Genomic DNA, 18,160 nt, shown 5'->3' with positions numbered 1-18,160 from the left:
TAGACCCAGATGCTTGTTCGTATGTGGATGACATTTATCTCACGGACGACGAACTTTGGGAGCATCTGTGTCGAGTTGACCGCATAATTTGTAGCTTTGCGAACTTCGGTTACAAATTCAACTTTGCAAAATCGCACATTGCAGAGTATAGAGTGTTGTTCCTGGGCTCCGAGCTCAACAATGAAGGCCGAGGATTGGCTCCTCACTTCTTGGAGAAATGCGCCAACTGCGCGCTCCGACAACTCTGAAAAAATTACAGTCTTTGCTGGGATTTTTGAATTTCGGGAGGACATACATTCCTGAATATGCCCAGCGTATCAAGCCTTTGTATGCTTTGATACAACCTAATTTTACCAAATCGTGCTGGCTGCCAGAACACTCAGCTATTCTGCAATCTTTGCAGGCTGATCTGCTCGAATCTAAATATTTACTGACTCGTGATTACCACACCAACCTGGTGATAAGAATCATCCCTGGGGCGGTGGGTTTCACTTACCTTACTTTTAACGAAGGAGACACAGTACCTATTGCCTACAAGTCACACTTGTACACTTCGGCTGAAATGCGATTTTCCACTGTGGAGAAGGTTTTAACGGCAGTGCAGATGGCGATTCTTAAGGAACGTGCTCTGTCACAGGGAAAACGCATGTTGGTTGTTACCCCGTTTCCTGCATTAGAAGCAGTTACGAAAGCCATTGTACCTAATTCTAAAGCTTTGCACCTTCGGTGGATACAATGGGCAGCATCATTCACATCTCCGGATATCACCTTTATTTTTGATGCCTCCTTACAGTCGCAAGAGTATTTGCAATATGAATTCGTTCATCCTGCACCTTTGGCTATGCGGCCTTTAGAGGATTTCCATTGCATCATATACACTGTTGGTTTGGCGCAGGTTGTGCATGGGTCTAAACACGCCTATGTTTCCGCTTGCGCCATTGTAGTAGGTGCCATGGTGAACGATGAGTTCAAGTCAAGAGTCTTGCACACGCAGACTCTAGGGGACTGCACCGCACAATTGGCAGAGCTTCGTGCTCTGATGCTTGCATTGGAGTACGCTGATCCTAGTGTAACAACTCTTATTGTGAGTGATTCTTACTACTGTGTCCAGTCTTACAATGAAAACGTGTTCTTTTGGATTCAGAATGATTTTCGTGATTCCAAGGGAAGCACATTAAAACATAAAATGATCTCGGTCCGAGTGGCTGAGCTTAAGGAGCAGTTGCCACTCATGTTTGCAATTCATACTCTTGGTCATCAGCGCATGGGAGTCCACGCTGTTGGAAATTCGCTTGCCGATGAGGCAGCAAAATCAGCAGTATCAACATATTTAGTTGCAGCAATTACACGGTCCAAAAGTAAGATTGATGATGATATCTTGGCAGCTGTTGCTGCCACTGAGAAGGGAGGTAAATATCCTAAGGGGTTCCCTTCGAAGTATTCATACCACTTATGTCCCGATAAGGTTCCTTATGTGAAAATACCTGACTTCGGGGAGAGATTGATTCCCAACTCGGATCGCAGAAATACATTGATCCCAGCGGCCCATGAAGGAGTTGGGTCTGCGCGTGCAGGCGTTTCAGCCACTGTGGCTCAGTTACAACATCGTTTTTGGTGGCGGGTACTGTGCAAACATACACGTGATTATTTCCTTCAATGTGACATTTGCCAGCAGATTAAGCCTTCTACTGCTGCGCGTCCACCCCAAACACAGTAGTTCATTTCTAATAAACCACTTGGTTGTGTTTATTTAGATCACTGCGGTCCTTTTTCTTCTGATACTGCGTATAAGTTTATCTTAGTAGCAGTTGATTCATGCACACGCTTTGTGTGGGTATGGCCTCACCGCAGCGCTGATTCACAGACTGTCATAAGGGATTTGCGTGTCTTTGTAGGGATTTTTGCCTGTGGTACCTTCCATTCGGATCAGGGTCCTGCTTTCGCCTCTAAGGCGTATAAGGATGCCATGGCTTCGTTGGGGGTCCAAGTCAAGTTTTTGTCTCCATACAGACCTGAGGGTAATAGTGTTGTGGAACGAATGAACCGTGACTTAAAGCAATCATTGACAGCTCGAGTTATAGGCACTGGCAGGAACTGGCTGGCCCACCTCAATGGCGTGCAGCGTGCTCTTAATAATCTCCCTAGAAGGTCTCTGGGTGGGCGGACCCCATACAAAATGCTCTTTGGTATCAAGATGTATGTTCCGGACCTTGACGGTCTAGACTCAGTGGCTGTTGCTGCCTCCTTTGACGTTGATGAACATTGCAATTTTTTACAGAATCTACAAGAGACGAGAGACAGTCTTGCAAAGGAACATTTGCCCTCCACCTCGGATGATGCGTTGCAGATCCCGGTAGTTGGCTGGCTACCCCAAGTTGGAGAATTGGTTCGAGAGAAGATCGAAAACAAGAAAGAATTTGGCCCCTCTTATTGAGCTCCAGTTCCAGTGCTTGGTGTGAAGGGCACAAGAACAGTCATTTTACCACCACTTCCTGGTCGTAAGGAAAACAGGTATATCTCCATTGACAATGTAAAGATACACAGAGTGGCCGATTCTTCTTAGTATGACAACGGCAGTCTCATGTTCTTCGATTGTGAGAAATTCTGTATTGGCCACGGCTTCGAATCCTGAGCCTGAGGTTGCCATTGAGATGCCTGCAATTTCTAGTCCTTTATTGAGTACATTGCATGGTACTCAACTTGATGAAACTGACTACACTTACCCAACTGACTTATCAATGCCTGATTTACAAACTCGCTTGGCCACAGAATCTAGATTATCATTTGACACTGTTTCACACACATCAAGAAAGCCTTCACGGATTACTGTTTATACACAATTATTTAAAAAAAAAATGTTGATTCACCCTTGGACATATATTTGGCTGGTGCTTTTTTCAAATTACCTTTTCATGTCAATTGGTTTTGTGTTTTATTTTTTCCGTATCGTCAATGGACACTATGTCAAAGAGAGAACATGCATTTGACATCTCAATGGAACATTGGTACCCCATTCCTCCTCGCATACTGCACACAGAAAGAAGAGAGACTTGGCTTTTGTTAACAACACTGCTTGGCCTGTCCTGGATGGGATTGTATGGGATGCTGTTAAATTTCAAATCCATGGCCCCACTGACGTTATCAATGTCCCTAATGTGCTTAGAGTTAACATGGGAGATGTAGTTAAATAAAACATACGTTCTGATGATTGGGATGTTCAGGCCGTAGAAGCATTGTTTTCTGATTTGAAATATTATGCTGCCTTTGATGCTGAAGATTTGTATTTAGAATTTGTTAATTATGGTGATTTATTTTGTTAATAACATTTTGGTAACCACTACCTACATAAAACTAATTCCAGGAGGAGCACTGTGAATTATACACAATGGGAACATTGTCCAGCTCCTGTACAAGGCAGTTCGAGTACCTTTCTGAAAAAGTACACTTATTTTACTGATTTTAATCAGTCCAATTCCACGTCTTTTTATTTTAAGATGACAGAAAATTCCATGTCCAAGGTTAGACTTAGCGATACTAAATTATTGTACTCGAAGTCCTTTCTAGACCAGTTAGTAGTTGGGGGCTACGAGTTGTGGAAGGAAACAGTTGACCTTAAATCTGTTTGGGGTTCTAAAAATTGGCAGGTACAAGGCACTGAGGCTTTGCACCGTGCATGCCTCATCCCGAATCATATGTTGTTTTTTAATTCTACCATTTCACACACAACATGCTTTGGATCGGATACTTCTAAAAAGTTAAATGCTCCTTCTTTTCCTGATTTGGAAGAATATTCAGGTTGGGGTAATACTACAAAATTTTCGATCAGAGAGTTGCAAACTCTGTTGCTATATTCGTCCTTTAACATATCCAGTTTGGATCCCAATGGCTGGTTGCTCTGGCACAGAAGTGCTGACTCGTGCCAACATTGTTTTCTGGGTTTAGCAGAAGGCTTTACACAGGTCAGAGTCGATCGCCGTTTTGAGAGTGACCATTCTGTGACTACCTATTCAGTAGTCGAATTATGTCAGAATTGGCTCAAACATTCTACCTTGGCGTCAGTTAAACTGCATTTATCTAAACTGACTGACGATGTTGATCTGAATGATTTCATAAAAGGCCCGGCTAAAGGTAGATCTAAAAGATGGATATATGCTATTTATGACGAACTCTGGAAAACATCACAGATTGAGGCGGCTACCCGCCTTAGGGCTATAGATCAGGCTAATTTAGAAAAAGTGCTTGCTGTGGTAGATAATAGCATTAACACGCTTTCTTCCCGCATTTACACATTAGATAATATTGTGTCATCTGTTGTTGATATTGTGCAAGATGAAGTGTCTGTATTGTACCATGGTCAAAATCAATTGCGTTTTGTTATGCAGTTTGCTTGGACCCTGCAGACACTCAAGGCCAGAAAAGTTCCATGGCATTACATGAATACCTCTTCTCTATTTGCCCCGTTTAATGTGACTGATAAGCAATATTTACTTTCAATGAAGGGTGCTTCTTTTTCCATGTTACATATTGAACGTTTGGAATCTTTACCATTTTCTGTGGCAGAGGCCACTACTGCAACGTGGCTTATCCACGGATTAATAATTCTACTGTTTGCTCTGTTCGAATTTAAAAATTGTATGAAGTATTTTGCCATTGGTAGGTACAAGCCTCTTGGTAGCTCCTATCTCCATGAAGCCTGGTCGCTTCCTTTTACATATAGATGCCTTAGGGAGGGCAAGTAAGTTTATCTGAAATGTGAAGAATGCACTGAAACACCGGATCACTCATTAATGTATAGACATATCCAATTACACGGCTTTTGTAATCAAAACAAGCCTAATTTAGCCTGTGTTTTGAAAGGTACCCCCGTGCCCGCTATCGTTCCCACATTCACATTACTGGCAAATGGGAGTTATTTACTATTAAACAATGAGGATTGCTGTGGGTTAATAAAAGGCATTGCTTATGTCGTTACAGTCAGTGAGCGTGTGGTTTGCTGTAAAAATTTGATGTATCCACCCATGCATGGGAAACTGGATGTTTCAATCTGGCCGAGGATTCCGACCTTGAAAGCAGAGTTCAATAAGATGAGCCGCATAAGAGCGCTATTGTCCCCAAAAAAGTTGCCCTCACATCTGCTCGTGAAACATTTGTCCTTCCCGTAGCTAACACCCGCACAGAGGTGCATGCTTTATTAAATACTGACCTACCATTGCATTTCGGTGAACTGATTCACACAATCTTCAATGCATCCTCCACAACGGGGCTGGCGCGCTTTTTTAAAGTAGTTAGCAGCGGTATTGTGACTTCATTTCAAAATATATTTGGGGTCATTCCTGCTTTCTTCCATTCGATCTTTTCCAACTTATTTGGTGGATTTCCCGTTTTACTGGCGCTGGCTGCAGGCGTTCTTTTTCTGTTTTGTTTCATTCAAAATGGATGCACATCGTGTGTTCCAAGACGAGCAGTCGAGGCTGGCACTGTTTCGCAACAGGATGCTTGAATACTGTGGAGCGCTGCCGCTCGCCACCTTAAGAGCAGCTTATGGATTTTCGTTTCGATTTTCCTATTTTACATGTGTCCAGCCTGTCTTTCATTGCCTGAGTTGCGATTTCAACTGGGCCTTGGATTTGTGTCTCTGCAATGTGGTGTCTCCTGAAGTGGATTATAACCAGCTCATGAGTCCCTTAGTAGCTCATGAATTGCTTTGTTCTGACGGAGGGATTATGGCCTTTGCAGCGATGCATGGAATTGTCGGTCGTTGGAATATATTCGCAGCGGCGCAAGACTTCTTGGCACACAGCTTCATCGAGAACCCACCGAGCTGTCCTCTGATGATGCTAGAGGCTCCGGTAATTGAAGAGCATGTATGTTCTTTCCCGCTATTGAATTGGATGGCTGAATTATTTTCGGATGCGAACAGTGACTTCCTTTTGGAAGCTGTTGCTGCTTATTTTGTATATTCGGTGCTAGGCTGAGGTCTGTCGATGCCTTTATTGGCATTGAACATTTTTTATTATTTTTTGTATGAGCTATGAAAAACATTTGTAAGCCCCAGACCTATTGACTTTGATTCCGGCGAACACTAAACTATCATGATTATGAGATTTTGTTTTTTTTGGGTGACAACATTATTTTTCCACTTACTCAAATTTGAACTGACTATCGTTCTTGAACTCTGCATTTCAAAATGTGCCCCTTATCTTATCTTATCTTATCTTATCTTATCTTATCCGTGCTCGGAATAATGAAGGGTGTCATATAGATATGCTTTGCCTACACACTGTGTTAAGTTAGCATGAGCTTATTAGGAGTTTTAATGCCATTTTATCTTTCTGCTGCTTCTGCACACGACACATAATTGTTTCTTTAGCTTTGAGCCTACTAGAATGTTTTGCTTCACACAAGAATAATATGTCTTTGCTCTGATATCAGCTTTGCTTAGTGCAGCTGTGTCTGTACAGTGAGTGCCGAGGCCTTCAAGGATATCTCAACACAGTGGTTGTTGTGAGGTTTGATCTTCACACGTTCTAGACATAACATACATGCAGCTGCGGCCAAGTTCTGGCTTTAGGCGCATTTTATATTGCACTGCACAGAGCATACACACACACTTGATGGTGCTTCGCATGCAGAGAGCTGGTGGAAGATGATGTGATCCCTTACCACTAGGATCTGAGGTATGGGGCCGCCCTGCTAAAACCCAAAGATACCTTCTTAGATATAATATAATATACTAGCAAGGGAGGGTCAGGATTAGGTGTCTTTTAGCCTTCTACCCTCTAGCATTTTAACATGCTTTCACCCTTTGTATTCTATGGACTAGTAACTATGCTGATTACTTTGTTTCTTATAATATGTTTGCTTGTATTAGCTAAGATACTGCGCTTGAGAACACAGCATTAGAAAAGAAACATTTCAAATGTGCACGCGTCCTCATTTACTCCTTGTTCTGGATTGAAATGATTGTATAGCGAAAGAGTGTTCATATGTTCCACGTTACCTGAGGTGTTCTAAGTCCATGTTCTGGGTTGCCTAAACATTGGGAGTTTGTAAGAACACTGTTGCTAGTCTGGTAGGGGATTTTGGGTACTAAGGTGAGTTTTGGCACACCCTAATTCACTGAGGTTCCAAGTCTCTATGCACAGTTCTGTATGAGAACGGAATCCTTGCGACAGTAGGGATAAGCTCTTTCCTTTGAAAAGTTCTTTATATCTTTTGATACATTATCAGCTTTCTTTTTTAATTCAAAGGAATTAAATTCTTCCATAGTTTTGTTGAGCTTGTCTAGTAATATTCTAGCCTCTGTTACCCTGTCTCCTCCTAGAAGTTCTTTTCTAAGTCTTCAATTTATTTTAACTCAGCTTTAACGTGCTCTATTGCTGTCTTGACGCCCAACACATTCCAGGGGCATGAGCAAGTAGTTGAGATCCCACCAAAACTCCCTTTAAATTTAGGGTCCTCACGGACAATCCTTGGGACTTTCCTTATTTGTAAGCCTTGATGAATAATCCTCCACTAAAACCAGCAAAGGAAAGACTAATACCCTTGAATCCGCCTGGGGCTTACCAGAGCCTAAAAGGCCATCACAAATGTGGCGGGGCAATTGTGTGGAATGAACCTATACTGACAACACTAACTCATTCAAACACGGCAACTGCACATATACCCTGGAATTTTCTCAAATTGCAATACACGTAATGTGAAATACTGCACTCCACTACAACGTCAGCACCCTCCAAGCACTCAACGCTGGCCGAAACCACACCTGCTTCCAGGCCGCCCCGAAACGGACCCATGGACCCTTCTCCTGCTGCACCTGCAGCTTCACCTGCGACAGAGCCACCAAACCTCCAAGAACTGGACCCAACCACCTCCACTGCATACTCCTTAACACCCGCTCTGCACGCAAACACACCGTCGAGCTCTGGGATCTGCTCAACACCTCCGTCCCAGACGTGGCCTTCCTGACTGAGACCTGGTGGAACGACTCCTCGGGGCCCGACATCGCCATAGCCATCCCGGACGGCTACAAGATCACCCGCAGGGATCGTGCCAACGGAATCGGAGGAGGAATAGCCATCGTCCACCCACGCAGACGACACCCTGAACACCGCCGAACACCTCCACTTCCGGATCCACAACGACCCCAACATCACCCTCAGAGGAGCACTCATCTACAGACCCCCCGGACCCTGGGCTCAGTTCAGCGACTTGATCGACGACCTCGCCAGCACCCACGCACTCGCCTCCACGGACTACATCCTCCTCGGGGACCTGAACTTCCACCTCGAGAACAACAACGACGCCAACTCCGCCTCCCTGATCGACAACCTCACTAACCTTGGCCTTAGACAACTCGTCACCGCACCCACCCACGCCACCGGCCACATGCTGGACCCCGTCTTCTCCACAGGCACCCATGTCGCCTTTGACCACACCACCGAACTCCACTGGACCGACCACCGCTGCATCCATTTCACCTTCAAGAAACCAACCACGCACCACCGCACCCAACAGCTGCCTCATCGCTGCTGGAGCAAAGTCATCGAAGACCAGTTGATCACCACCCTCGCCCAGAACCCACCCGCCGACCCCACCAATCCAGACGCCACAGCCTGCAACCTCAGACAGTAGAACGACGACTGCGCCAACACCCTTGCCCCGCTCAAGAAACCCTCCAACAACCACGCCAGCAAGAGAGCCACCTGGTTCACCGATGAGCTCCAGACCTCCAAACGCGCATGCCGGAAACTGGAGAAGATATGGCTCCACGAACGCACACCGGAAAACCACGCAGCCCACAAGGACTCCACCCGCAGACATCACCACCTCATCAGATTAGCCAAGAGATCCTCCTTCAAAGATCGCTTGGATAACAATGCACACGACAGCAAGGAGCTCTTCAGCATCGTAAAGGAACTCTCCAATCCCAGCACTAACGCCAGCGATATCCCGCCCTCACAAGAACTGTGCGACTAACTAGCCATCTTCTTCCACCGCAAGATTGCTGACATCCACGACAGCTTCAACACCACGACCACCCCGACTATGCCAGACTCCACCTCCCCTGTGAACACTACCAGCGCCAACCGCCTGACCTCCTGGTCCAACGTCAACGATGACGAGACACGCAAGGTCATGAACTCCATCCACTCAGGATCTCCGTCAGACCCATGCCCACACCACGTATTCAACAAAGCAGATGCAGCCATCGCACCCCAACTACGGAAGGTTATCAACATCTCCTTCGAAACAGCGACATTCCCGGAAAGCTGGAAGCACGCCGAAATCAACGCCCTCCTCAAGAAGCCCAATGCGGACCCCAAGGACCTCAAGATCTTCCGGCCCATCTCCCTGCTCCCGTTCCCGGCAAAGGTCATCGAGAAAATCGTCAACATGCAATTGGCCCGCCACCTGGAAGACAACAACATCTTGGACCCGTCCCAGTCCGGATTCAGACGAAACCACAGCACCGAGACAGCCCTCATCGCCGCCACAGACGACATCAGGCGGCAACTAGACAACGGCGAAACATCAGCCCTCATCCTCCTGGACCTGTCAGCCACCTTCGACACGGTCTGCCATCGCACTCTAAAGACAAGCCTCCTAGAAGCCGGAATCCAAGAGAAGGCCCTTGACTGGACCACGTCCTTCCTCTCCGACAGAACCCAGAGCATCCGCCTCCCACCCTTCCGATCTGAAGCCACCAACATCTGCGGCATCCCCCAGGGCTCATCTCTCCGCCTGACGCTGTTAAACATCTACATGGCCCCCCTCACACAAGTGGCCCGCCATCACAACCTCAACATCATCTCCTACGCCGACGACACCCAGCTCATCCTCTCTCTCACCAAGGACCCACACACCGCCAAAACCAACCTCCACAAGGGAATGAAGGCCGTCGCCGACTGGATGAGGAGCAGCCGTCTGAAGCTGAACTCGGACAAGACGGAGGTCCTCTTCCTCGGACCCACCCCCTCAGCCTGGGCTGACTCTTGGTGGCCGACCACACTGGGAACAGCACCAACAGCCCCTGACCATGCACGCAACCTAGGATTCATCCTCGACTCCTCCCTATCCATGTCTAAGCAGGTCAATGCCGTCTCCTCCTCCTGCTACAACACCCTCTGCATGCTTTGCAGGATCTACAAGAGGATCCCGACCGAAACAAGAAGAATGGTGACACAGGCCGTCGTCAGCACAAGACTGGACTACGGCAAAACACTCTACGCAGTAATCCCAGCCAAACACCTACGACGACTACAACGCATCCAAAACGCCTCCGCCCGACTGATCGTCAACATCCCCCACCGCAGACACATCATGCCCCACCTGAGAGACCTACATTGGCTCCCCATCGACAAGAGGATCACCTTCAAGCTCCTCACCCACGCACACAAAGCACTCCACAATGCCGGACCAGCCTACCTGAACAGCAAACTCAGCTTCTACACTCCCACCCGCCAACTCCGCTCTGCCAGCCTTGCCCTCGCCGCTGTCCCCCGCATCCAACGAACGACCTACGGTGGCAGATCCTTCTCCTACCTCACCGCCAAGACCTGGAACACCCTTCCTACCCACATACGGCAGACCCAAGACCTACTCGCCTTCAGAAGACTCCTCAAGACCTCGCTCTTCGAGCAGTAGCAGCACCCCTCTCCCCTCCCCATAGCGCCTTGAGACCCTCACGGGTAAGTAGCGCGCTTTACAAGTACTCTGATTGGTTGATTGATTGATGGCCGTTTTCCCGTAACATTACAGAGAACCGGATAATCTCATTCGCGGACAATCCTCTCATTGCCTGCGCACGCCTCTAGGTTTTGTTCGTTACTAAAACCCACCTGTATGCCGGTTCGGCATCATTGTAATACAGCACACAGACCTTGCAGCCTTGCCGTCAACACGAACTTATCGTGGTTTGCGTTTTCATCATCAACTTAGGTAAGACACTGACCAGTGATTACGGACATTTCTTCATATATATGAGCCCCTTCTCCAGCTAACTAAACCGGTTCCTCTCTGTTCAGATAAGTTCTGAGACAATTCAGCGGACATCCTACCAATGCTGGCCCGCTCCCCCCATTAGGCATGATCGAGTGGTCTCCTATTCGGTAAGATTATAGGCCATTCACCATTAGTTTTTAATCCAGCTACAATAGCACCACCATCCCTCCCTTTCTCACAGAAATCCGCACCTGATCTTGACATACATTTCGCTCCCTCATCGAGACCGTCAATTTTCTGTACACACTGGGGTAAGTGCCCCACAACTCTATGAATGGTTATTTATCTGAGCACTCTTCTTTCCATATATCCCTAACTAATCTTTCTTTGTTCTCCTTACAACACAGAACCTGGCTGGGTTTCCCTGTAAGTAAATTCTTCTTTAATTTTTCAGGGTTGGCACTTCTTCTTCATCACGTATACTGTGCGGTTAACATTCCAGGTAACGGAAATACCCCTAGTTATCATAAGGTCCCCGTATTTTTCTTACACTATTCTAACTCTCTTTCCCAGATGTCCCCAGTACCATAGGTCATGATGAGACCCCACATCCTAGAGAGGGTTGAAACGCCAACAACACTTTTTTGAAAGCGAACCACTGTCACAGCTCTTATTATTGTGTAAAGGTGCTGTATATATTTGAGGAAATTATAAATATGGTCGTTTTCAGTGAAAATCTATGTAAACCTTGTAAATACTGTCACTCTTTGTCACTAAACTGTTATGTTCATGCTTCACTTGGGACACCTATTCACAACTGTGTTTTACTTCTTTTTTGCTTAAAATTGTTGATATATAATGTGTAAATAATACAAACATATCTGTATAAACGAAATCCTTAGTGTGTCTGGTCCCTCTTTCTGTGACATCAATATAATCCTTTAAATCGCGATTGCGCACAAATATAATTATATATAGTTGTACACTATTCCACAAGAACAATTGTTTCCCGGTTATAGACCACTATTCTCACTCTCTTTCCCAGATGTCCCCAGTACCATAGGTCATGATGAGACACCACATCCTAGAGAGGGTTGAAACGCCAACAACACTTTTTTGAAAGCGAACCACTGTCACAGCTCTTATTATTGTGTAAAGGTGCTGTATATATTTGAGGAAATTATAAATATGGTCGTTTTCAGTGAAAAACTTTGTAAACCTTGTAAATACTGTCACTCTTTGTAACTAAACTGTTATGTTCATGCTTCACTTGGGACACCTATTCACAACTGTGTTTTACTTCTTTTTTGCTTAAAATTGTTGATATATAATGTGTAAATAATACAAACATATCTGTATAAACGAAATCCTTAGTGTGTCTGGTCCCTCTTTCTGTGACATCGATTTAATCCTTTAAATCGCGATTGTGCACAAATATAATTATATATAGTTGTACACTATTCCACAAGAACAATTGTTTCCCGGTTATAGACCACCATTTTTTAGTCACATGTATGGCCGGATTGCAGTTGGACCAGTGTAGTGAAGAAAAATCCACAAATCCTTCATGAAATTGGAGACAATTCCTGACTCCCTTACATGCCTATCCTTTTTTGCATCACTTAGCAGGGCTTCCCCAGAAGATCATTGATTTACAAGAGTGCCCATACCAAATCTTTGTTGCCTCAAAGATACAATTGTGCACCTACTACCTGAGCTACGATGAATGGATTGGAAGAGGGAACTACAAATATTGCAACAATAAGTGGGTGTTTGTGAGTGTAGATTAATGCTTTATTTGGTGGCAGACACTGAGGGAGGGTGTTCAATTAATAGTAAACTTGATTTTGCTGAATTACAATGTTTGTTTCCTGATGGGTGATCATTTTTCCTGAAGGTGATTGGCCTTTACAATTTTACTTAGCAAACATTTACCTGTACGGGCGACTCCTATCCTTCTTTCTTTCATCACTTAGAAGGGCTGCTCCAGAAGATCAATTGATTTAGAAGACTGACAAATTCTTTTTTTTTTTAATTCATACATTTCAGGAAAGTTACACTGATTCCAAAGAAATATAATCATACGACTTAGTACAGTGGCTAATACAAAAAGAAAAACAACAGCAAAAAGAAAAGCAAAGAGAAAGAAAAGGGAAAAAAGAAAAAAGAGGGAAAGATCAAAAAAGAGTCAGGAAAAGGGCAAGGAGAAAAAAAAAAAAGGCCAGGGGGAACCAATGGAGACAGCCATTCGTAAGCTCAAAAACAACAAATATTATATCATACATTTTCTTTAAGCTTGATGACGGAGGTCACCCCTACCCTTGCTGCTCCACCAGATGCCCCCAGATTTGCAACCCTTTTTTCCTGGCTCTGCACTTATATAATGCCATCTCCAAATTAAATATATGGAAAAGTCTGGCGTCCCAAGCCTAAAATGTTGGGGGATTTTCATCCTTCCATTTTGAAGCAATCAATATGCGTAGGGTTGCTGTCACCATAAAACAAAAATAAACTTGGGATATTTCTAGCTGCAAGCACTCATCCCAACCAACAATAAATAAAGTTGGAGTTAATAGGGCCACTCGCCCTGTAACCTTATACAAGAAGGTATCAATCCCCTGCTTTATCGCGCCCAGTTTACAACACTCCACAAACATATGGGCCATATCAGCCGGACCTTGCCCACATCTTGGGCATTTATTGGTCTCCCATTTCCCCCATGCACAAAGTTTAGCTGGTGTGAAGTATAATCTGAATATTGTTTTTAAATGTTGAGCCTTTAGGTTGGCAGGTAAGAGAACCTTCTTAGACAGTTCTAAGGTCCTACATGGATCCACATCTTGATTTCCTAGTTTAACTGCCCATCCACTTTCTATTTTAACTATATCGTCATCACTAGATTCCATCATCATAGCATATACTTCCTTCACTTGAGGTTGTTTATGAACTAAGATATCTAAAAGTGGGAAGCGGGACTGGGTAGTGAGTTGTGTAGTAACTGATTTAATTGTTTGCCTAACCTGTAGATATTTAAATAAGCATCAGGGATCTATCCCGAATCGGTCCTGAATCTCTACAAATGGCATGATGCCCTGTGAATTAACAATGTCTCCAACATAGTTAATTCCCGCCTGCTCCTACTTGCTACCAATTTTATCATGCAGGGAGGCTGAGAAGAATGATGAGCGCCATAGTAGCAGGTAGCGTTGGATTTTCGGAATTTTTAACAGTTTACTAGTTCTCTGCCAAACACTCTAAGCTGCTCTAAGAGGTTTAAAATGAGTCTTCTTGTAGTAACTACTCTCCAATTGTCTGAGTAATAACCCTGGTGCTAATTTGCCCAAAGCTAATTCAAAGATGGAAGGTGGTGTCTCCATATCCTGAGCTGTTGCTATTGACTTCAGTCTAAATAAGATAGTCATCTGTTGAAACATAATAGCCCAGTAGTAATATAAAATCTTTGGGACAGCCAACGCCCCTTGGTTTTGTGGTAGGGTCATTAATTTCAGAGATCTCCTAACTTTCTTGTATCCCCAGATAAACTGCAATAAGATCGCCTCATTTAAAAAAAAAAAAGAGATTCGGAGGTTTCTGTGTTATACAACGTAACAAATATAATATTTTAGGGAACATTGTCATTTTTATGACGTTCACCCTACCACTAACAGATAAATGCAGATTGTCCATTCTTTATAAGTCTGCCCCTATTTTACTAACGAGAGGGTCGGAATTAATATTCCAGATTGTCCCGACATCTGCTGCATTAGAGATCCCTAAGTAGGTGGCTACCTCTATCCCCCTAGAATTCTGCCAGGTAACTGACTTAGAGCAAACAATCTTAGTTTTATCGGCATTTAGCCCATACCCAGATTGCTTCCCAAACTCCCGAGCCAAGTTTTCAATTCTTCCTATCGCCATCTGAGGGTCAGGGGTGACAACGGCGATGTCACTGCGTAAGCTAAAACCTTAGTACTGTACCCCCCGACCACAACCGGCTTCATTACCGGATCATTTAATATTGCTCTGATAAGCGGGTCTATATATAGTGCAAAGAGGATAGGGGAGCATGGGCAACCTGCCTTGTCTCCCTGGCGATCTTAACCTGCCCCGACTCCCGCCCCATCAGTTGTATTTTTGCATATGATTGAACATACATAGTTCTTAGGGCGGTTACAATATGTGGTCCAAAACCATTTGACCTTAAGTTCTGCCAAAGATAAACCCACTCCACTTGATCGAACACTTTTCGGGCGTCCAATAATATTAAGGACATCTGTTGCCCTTGAGATTTCTGCAATATTAAATAGTGATATTACCCTATGAATGTGGTCGGCTGTGCCTCTGCCCGGGATAAAACCGTGTTGCCACGGACTTACCAGAGAATGAATTATCTTAGATAGCCTCCGCGCTAGGATTTTAGAATAAAGCTTCTCATCAGCATTTATCAGCGCGATTGGTCTACAGGAGGCTGGTTCTTCCGCAGCCTTCCCCTTCTTCAAGAATATGACTAGACTAGTCTCCTGCCATGGTTTGGGTGGAATCCCTTTCTGCTGTACTGCTAAAAACTGATCTAACAGGAGAGGGGCTAGTTCCCTGTACAAAGCTTTGTATATCTCTATTGGAAACCCATCTGGGCCTTCCGCCTTCCCTGAAGCCTTTAACAATATTGCCTCGTTAACCTCCTCTAATGTAATGTCTGCTTCTAGTTCTTGAGTCAGAGGCGATATTCCGAAACCAGCGCCCGCTGCTGCTGAGGTGCTAAGCTTAGACTTATAAAGGTCTTGATAAAAGTCTTGAAATATTTCAACTATCTCTTGAGGTTCATTAGAAATTGTACCATCCTTCGTTTTCAGCTTCGTGATACAACTTGCAGCTGCCCTTTGTCTAATCCGAAGTGTGAGATGCTCTCCTGTCATTTCTCCATATTCATAATGATCTTGCCGACAAGTTTGAAACCTTTCAGCTAATATTTTATTATACACCCCATTTATTTTAGCCTTAGTACTAATTACTTTTAATTCAACATCCGATTGCAGCTGAGTCTGTTTTTGTGCGATAGTTGCCATATGTTCTGTCTAGTATCTACTCAGCTCCTGCAAAAGTGTACATATAACCTCTTGCTGTTCTTTCCTATGGAACTCTACGAAGCTAATTACCTCCCCCCTAAGCCCTGCTTTATAAGCGTCCCATAGATTTTCACTTGAAGTACTATACCTATTGGCATCAAAAAATTGGGTAGTCCAGCCCCTGATATGATCCATTAGTAGCTAATAGTTTCCTGTTGAAGGTCCATTTTGCAGTGGTTTTTATATACCCCGGAATTTTGATATCCAAAACCAAAGGATTGCGGTTCGAAAGAACCTTAGGTAGCTTCCTGATCTGTGCGTTTTTTACTAGCGAAATGGGAATAAAGAAGTAATCTAGCCTTACATGTTTTCTGTGTGGGCATGAATAATATGTGTATCCTGGGTCTCCAATTTTTTTAATAGGCCATATGTCTACCAGCCCATGACTATCATCTAATACCTGTAAGGCTTGAAAGACTCATGGCTTCCTACCTTGGTACCTACCCCTACCCACCCTGTTTGCATCAATATGAATATTAAAAAACCCGCATATAATCAGTGGGGCTGGCCAGGAGGGGAGCTCAATTTCTAGTTCTGCCAGCAAATCTGCATCATCTAAATTTGACCCATAAATAGTGCAAAGTGTACCAAAGTTGGAAATTAGAGCAATTGCCCACCTGCCCCATTTGTCAGATAATGTCCATTTGATGGGTGGCAGCCGATTAAATATATGAATTGCAACCCCTCTAGTATTAGAGGTCTGTGATGAGCAAATTGCTTGTGTAAAACCTGGAATATTATAATTAAGACCTCTCTTCTGCCAAGGAATATGAGTCTCCTGCTGACATATAAAGTCGGAACCCAAAGTTCGCAATACTTCACCAGTCCTACCTCTCTTCACTCGATCATTCAGCCCTCGATGTTAATCGTGCAAAAGGTTAGCTTACCCATCCTGGCATTTTCCTTGGTACCTACTTTGCCTACTTTGATTCTTAAACCATTCCTTCGGATTACGTGAAGCCCAGATCTTATTTGTAATAACGTGTTTTACTTTCCTGAATTTTTTTATATTTTTTCCTCCCCTGCCCCCCTCCCACTCCCCCTCCCAAATCCACCCTCCCCCCTCTCCCCTCCCTGTGTTGTGAAGCAACAGACCTGACTCGGTCTGTGGGTGATGATTGGTGGTATTTCCTCACTAGGGTGACATATAAACAGAAAAGAAAAAAAAACAAATATTTTCCCCCCACTTCTCTCCACCCTCCCACATTTTATTCCTACACATTTACTAGAACCCCCCACAGCATTTTACAACCCAGTAGTAAAAAGGAAAAAACTTAGACAGTCTTGCGACCAGAGGATGGTGTTCTATGGGGTCCTGGTTAATCTTGATTAGATACTGTCCCCTAGCTTCCGTCAATCCGACACGCATCTTGTCAGCCGACATCCCTCGAGAGTCATCTGCCCCCGCAGTCTAAAAACTCCTTAGCCTTGATCTCTGATGTGAAGACTCTGACACAATCATTCCATACAACTTTCAACCGGGCCGGATTTAGTAAGAAGGCTTGTGCCCCCTTTTCCTGAAACTAAGTAATCGTTTGGCGTAAGCGCCATCTTCGTTCCACTGTGATGTGGCAAAAGTCTGGCCTGGTGAAGAAAGAAAACTCATGAGTCGCCCGTTGTGCATCGGGTCTGGCCTTCTCGAGCACGTTTTGCCTCAAAAGGAAGTTTCCGAAATAAACTAATATTGCCCGAGGTTTGGCATCGGGACGAATTGGCTAACGTATATTGAATGGAACTCGGTGCGTCCTCTGGATTTCCTGGGACCACCTCCAACTTTCTAAATCTGGGAAGGATTTTTGCAACAGCAGTACCATAAATTATCCTACGTCTGATCCCTCCTTCTCTTCCGGGGTCCCGAGGAATCGTAAGTTTTTCCTTCTTTGACGATTCTCACTCTCTTCGAGCTTCCATTGGATGTCTACAATTTTTGCCTCATGCACCTCCACTTGCCCCTTTGATCCAGCGAGATCCACCTCTAACGTACCTGTTCTTGACTCTACTTCGGTCATCCGGTCGAATATGTTATTACAAGTTCTTCTAATTTTTTCTAACAGCCCCCTGAAGTTTCCGTGCTACATTTTGTGCGCGTT

At 44.6% G+C, this 18,160-nt stretch overlaps 1 long non-coding RNA gene across 1 annotated transcript in view; it reads left to right on the top strand.

Annotated features, from left to right (window-relative positions):
* Positions 1–2,300: 2,300 nt before the first annotated feature.
* The window catches only part of LOC144819971 (uncharacterized), a 71,292-nt gene continuing 55,432 nt past the window's right edge, over positions 2,301–18,160 (top strand). The window contains exon 1 of the long non-coding RNA XR_013607648.1: positions 2,301–2,511. This is a non-coding gene — a long non-coding RNA (uncharacterized LOC144819971). The remainder of the gene's footprint in view (positions 2,512–18,160) is intronic.

This window comes from Lissotriton helveticus, chromosome 2_1 (assembly GCF_964261635.1).
Source record: "Lissotriton helveticus chromosome 2_1, aLisHel1.1, whole genome shotgun sequence".
Lineage (NCBI taxonomy): Eukaryota > Metazoa > Chordata > Amphibia > Caudata > Salamandridae > Lissotriton > Lissotriton helveticus.
The sequence above is the reverse complement of the archived record's forward strand: the minus strand, read 5'-3'. Positions and strand labels throughout refer to the sequence as shown.